Source organism: Lacerta agilis, chromosome 10 (genome assembly GCF_009819535.1).
Source record: "Lacerta agilis isolate rLacAgi1 chromosome 10, rLacAgi1.pri, whole genome shotgun sequence".
In the NCBI taxonomy this organism is placed as follows: domain Eukaryota; kingdom Metazoa; phylum Chordata; class Lepidosauria; order Squamata; family Lacertidae; genus Lacerta; species Lacerta agilis.
The window spans coordinates 31,604,496-31,609,717 of record NC_046321.1 but is presented as its reverse complement, the minus strand read 5'-3'; the positions used below and the strand labels follow the sequence as shown (position 1 = coordinate 31,609,717).

The 5,222-nt window shown below is 42.6% G+C and overlaps 1 long non-coding RNA gene across 1 annotated transcript; it reads left to right on the top strand.

Moving 5' to 3' along the window:
* Nucleotides 1-498: 498 nt before the first annotated feature.
* On the top strand, nt 499-4,907 carry LOC117053771. The gene is made up of 3 exons (XR_004427445.1): nt 499-630; nt 4,185-4,470; nt 4,758-4,907. It is a non-coding gene; the product is annotated as an uncharacterized LOC117053771 (long non-coding RNA).
* The last annotated feature ends 315 nt before the right edge of the window (nt 4,908-5,222 follow it).

The window sequence follows — 5,222 nt, the reverse complement described above, 5'->3', positions numbered from 1 at the left end:
ATCTGACCCAAAGGCTGCTAGTGAGTTTAAAGGTTAAAACCAGCACTCTGAATTGGGCCTAGGAACAGACCCACAGCTGACGGTAAAGAGCTGGTGTGATATGATTGGAGTAGCTAATCCCAGAATAGGTGTTAGATGCTTCGCATGACACAGCTCTATATAGGTTTGGAGCTGAAGGGGTCTTTTTATGGTTTGTGATACAGTGTTTGTGTAACTTTGTTCTGAAAGAAACAACTGAACTCCTACTTCATTTAAGACCATTGTTCATGTACTGTTTCTGATATTTTGTCTCATTTACCTCAGACCCTGCCCTTTATCAACCTAATCTCCTCATGTTGTAATAACTGGAAAGAGGTCAAATATTTGCTTTGACCACAAAATTGAAAGGAAACTTTGAGTGGTCTTCGTTATGAACAGTTTTCTGATTGGAGGAGAGCAGCATCCAGAGCAGTATAATAACCTCATTCCAACTCTGTTTGGGGCACTCAAGTCAAGAGCGCTTCTTTCTCTCTGTAAGTCTTGTCTCCTGAGCCTTGCCAAAAAAGAACACAATGCTTCAAGGAAGGACTGTGAGATGCTGCCTTTTGCTGATGCTCTTGACCATCCTGCCTACATGGCCTGCATCGGAAGGTGCGTTACCAAGAATTGGGTGTCATACCTCCTCTTATTTTTCTCCCCCCCCCCCAATATTCACTGCTGCAAACCCATAGAAGGCTGGCTTAATTCCCACTGGAAAAGAATATGACAAGTTAATTGTGACTTGTTATCCTGTCAATTTCAATAGGGATTCCTATATGAGTGTCTGCCTTTTGATCTGGGCCTCTGTTTTGGTTAAGAAATATTTCTTAACAGTAGTTAATCAGAGTCAAGATAAATTCCTGAAGTGCTCAATGTGCCCTCTTCATTGGAAACTACTGTTTTGGGTTTTTTATAATAATTTTTATTAGTTTTCAATTACAATCCAATAATAGTCTCATTATAGCAAAACCAATTAATAATACAATTATTAATACCAATAGTTCAAATACCGAATTGTATAATTTAGAGAAGGTGGGCCCCCCACATACTGGAATTGATGGCTTGGTTATTTCCTTTATTTCTGCGTTCCAAAATCTTATTAATTTCCATTGCATTCTGGTCATAATAATAATCCCTTATATACAACAACTGCAATATTAATAACTTCTATTCGTGTTGACACATTAACTAATTTATAAAACTACAAAAGAGGAACTAAACTATATCCTTGTTCTTCCTGTGTGTGGCAATTATTCTGTGGTGTTTCTTCCTGTCCTTGTAAGATGTAATGTCTTTCTTTCACCCAGTTGTTGCTGTTATCCATCATGCCTCGGGGGAAGCTGATGTCCCATTGTTCCAGAAATTTCTCCATCGCTCTGTCCCATGCTTCGTTGTTTTACAACTTTAACAACAGCTGCAGAAATCAGTCTGTCCCAATAAATAACCTGTTTTCACAATTTTTCTGCTCAGCCTGGGGAGAAGAGTGGTCTGTCAAACTGCAGATGACTCAGTAATGAACCTTATCAGTTCCTTGGCAAGTTCACAGACTCCTTTCATCCTTCTGTCCAACTGAAGATAAATGAGCAATTATACTTCCAATTAAATTAAACTCCAAGTCCTCTTAGCGTTATTCAGTTCACTTCATAAATAATAAAGAATGGAGAAGGGTCAGCTTTAAGTTTCCATCATAAACCTTTTACAAAATAGAGCTTCCCTCCTTTCCCCCTGTTGTTTTTTTACACACACAGTTCCATTTAATGTTATGTTCCATATCTATAATCCAATTTCTTCCATCCTCATTGTACAAATATAAATTGAACTAAACATTCAGAGGAGGGTTGCCAAATCATAATTGTAGAGAAGAAAAAATTATATAAAGAAACCGTAGGCTTCCCTCTCCCGACACTGTCTTTGGCACCCAATGAGGTTTTAGCTCTAATTCAAACCTTAATGTCCTTACAGTTGTTTATGTTCCGCAGTTTGTGATCCCATCTTTTTCCAGTACGCACCTGTACTTTAGTCCAATTAAGCTCTAATTAACAGGAGAACCTCTGCTTCTTAATGGAGGGTTTTTGGCAGGCGAAGTGCTTTTGTACTCAGTGCCTCCCTGCCTCCCGAAATCCATGCCGGAGTCAGAGCCAGGTACTGAGACAAACTGCGAGTGAAGCCCATTCCCCCTTGTCCCTGGGGGGAATTTGCAAGGATAATTACCCTCAATCATCCTTGTTTTACCTCTGCCAACAATCTCCCACTATCGTGGGAGCTGCCTGCATTAAGGTAGGGCAGAACTGGAAGCCCCTCATGAGGCAATTCTAACCACGTCTGCTCAGGGGTTGGTTTAATTGACAATGGAACTTGCATTAGTCACAACTAACCTGTTCCTTTGGTTTCAATGGGCTTTTAGTGTCACTGAAGTAAAGCTCAGTGAGTTCAAGATTTGCTCCAGGTAAGTGAGTATAAAAATGCAGTCTTAGCTATGACTAACCCCTACCCTTCAACATTCCTCAAATGAAAATAGGAACATTTCTCCATCCCTTAACAACTGACACCATTCCTCCACCCCCCCCCGAATTTCCACCATCAATACACCAAAACAGGACACAGCACGCACACCCTCCACCGTCCTAAGGAAACCCCCTAGTTCCAATTTTATGTTATTTATTCTTTGTTATATTTACAAAAAGAAAAAAAACACACTAATCAAATTTTTTAAAAAACAGACAAGATTAGACGAGGATGCACAAAGCATTTTTTTTTAAACCATGACTCCTTGCATGCTGCTCTGCTCCCCTTTTTCTTCCCAGCAGCAGTGGCCATGGAGAGTCCATAGAGAGGCACCTTAGAGGCACCGGGATGCTCCTGCACAGCTGCCACTGCTGGTGCCACCACTGCTGCTCTGAGCAAGTGCCAGCTTATTCTCTTCCCCAAGCTTCGTGGCAGTGGCAATGATGGGGGAATTGGGGACATTCCAGAATCAAATCAGAAGCCAGGATGGCTTTTGTAATTCCAGAACTGTCCCTGGAAAACAGGGACACTTGGAGGGTATGCCAACCTTTTAGTTTGGTTAGAGTATGCACCTTTTGTGCTGCTTGCTGCAGTAACCTCAAGTGGAATATGACATAGGTTTAGAAGCGCCATTGTACTTCTGGTTTTACTTGGCACTGGAAGGTTTCGTAACAAGGAATGAGGGCCCATCCACACTTCCGTTTGTGCCATGATTTCTAGGCAGAGATCCGAGATTTTTAGGCATGGGTGCAAGTGAGTGGAGTTTTTTTTATTTGGTCCCACCACAGAAAACCTGTTTGACTTTTGCTCTGGTTAAGCGGCGAACAGTGAGTTCCCCCAGGAAAGTGGTGGGACAACCCCCCCCCTCCCGCTTGGATCCATACCTAAAAATCACAGACCGGAAAGAAGCATTATTTTAAAAAATAATAATTTATTACAATTGCCAATAAGGAAATCCAGGATACAGCTATGTGATTTAGTAAGTCAATGATATGCAAACATATGCAAAATGAATGGCCTATGATTACAAAGGGTTCAGTTGTATAAATCAAAACAATTACAAATCTTTCTTTCAAAAAAGAAGATAGAAAGTAACTTTAAGGTAAAGGTAAAGGTACCCCTGACCGTTAGGTCCAGTCGCGGACGACTCTGGGGTTGCGCGCTCATCCCGTTCTATAGGCTGAGGGAGCCAGCATTTGTCTACAGACAACTTCCAAGTCATGTGGCCAACATGACTAAGCTGCTTCTGGTGAACCAGAGCAGCGCACGGAAACACAGTCTACCTTCCCGCCGGAGTGGTACCTATTTATCTACTTGCACTTATGGCGTGCTTTTGAACTGCTAGGTTGGCAGGAGCTGAGACCGAACAATGGGAGCTCACCTCATTGCAGGGATTTGAACCACCGAACTTCTGATCGGCAAGCCCTAGGCTCTGTGGTTTAGACCACAGCGCCACCCGCATCCAAAAAGTAACCTTAAACTGCACTAAATCCAGACATTCACATAGACCTGCTGAACCTGATGCTCCTCAGCTGCCATGGTTGGTTGTTTATGAAATGAAATAAAACCAAATGGCGCATAAGCGATCTTGGGCTCTTTGGCCCATGGACACTTTCAGAATTTGTGATAATTTTTTCAAGATTTTTTGTGCTTTCTTATAGTTCCCAATGTGGCTCTTGATGGTAAGGCATCACAGTCCAGTATCTACAATGCTCTTGGAAACCCTGAGAATGCCATTGATGGGTCACCATCTACTAACTATATGCTTGGCCACTGCGCACACACAAAACTAGAATGGAATCCATGGTGGACAGTGGATTTGGGAGCAGAGTTTCTTGTGTCCAGTGTTAGCATCACCAATCGAGGAGACTGCTGTGCAGTGCGAATAATTGGGGCTCAAATCCGAATTGGAAACGCACCAGGAGAAGGGGGAATCACAAGTCCAAGGTAGGGCAACAGGGTGATGATAATGAAGGGGTCATACTTGACTTTTCTTTCTTAAGAATGTAAGAGGAGCCCTGCTGGATCATACCATGGCCAAGGTTAAATAGCCTCTTGTTTTCTGTAGTAGCCAACCACATGCCTGCTGGGCCCCCATATACAGAGCATGAGGACAATAGCCCTCTTCAGCCATTGTCCCCAATTACTGGCATTCAGAAGCATGTTACCTCTGATCCATCCTACAATATGACTTCTAGTTAATACTAATCAATATGAACTGGTTCCTATTCAAGGTGTGCTACAATCAGATTACTGGGCCTAGGGAGAACCGCCAATTTTGACTGTAAAAAAATGCGAGGACGGTATGTAACTATCACCATCCCAGGCATTCGTATCCTCTCACTGTGTGAAGTTCAAGTGTTTGGTGAAAAGCTACCTTCCTCGGGTAAGTATAGAGGTTTCCTTGTCATGTTGTGGTTTGGTAGGCTACTGACCGATGTTTTCTTGGAAAAGAAGTGGATGGCAGATGTCTAGTCTAGGAAGTCTTTAATGACAGGGGAAGCTCTGGAGAAGGCAGACATCTCTTCTATGGGATGCTTCATGTCACATGTGCTTCTTTGTCTTTTAATAGCTGCAATATCAAGTGATGATGTACACAAGAGGCAGGGAATCTTTAGCCCATAGACCTATACAGGCTCGCTAGGCCTCCATGTTTGGGCCAGGGGGCTACCGGTATATCAGGAAAGCCATGCTCACTT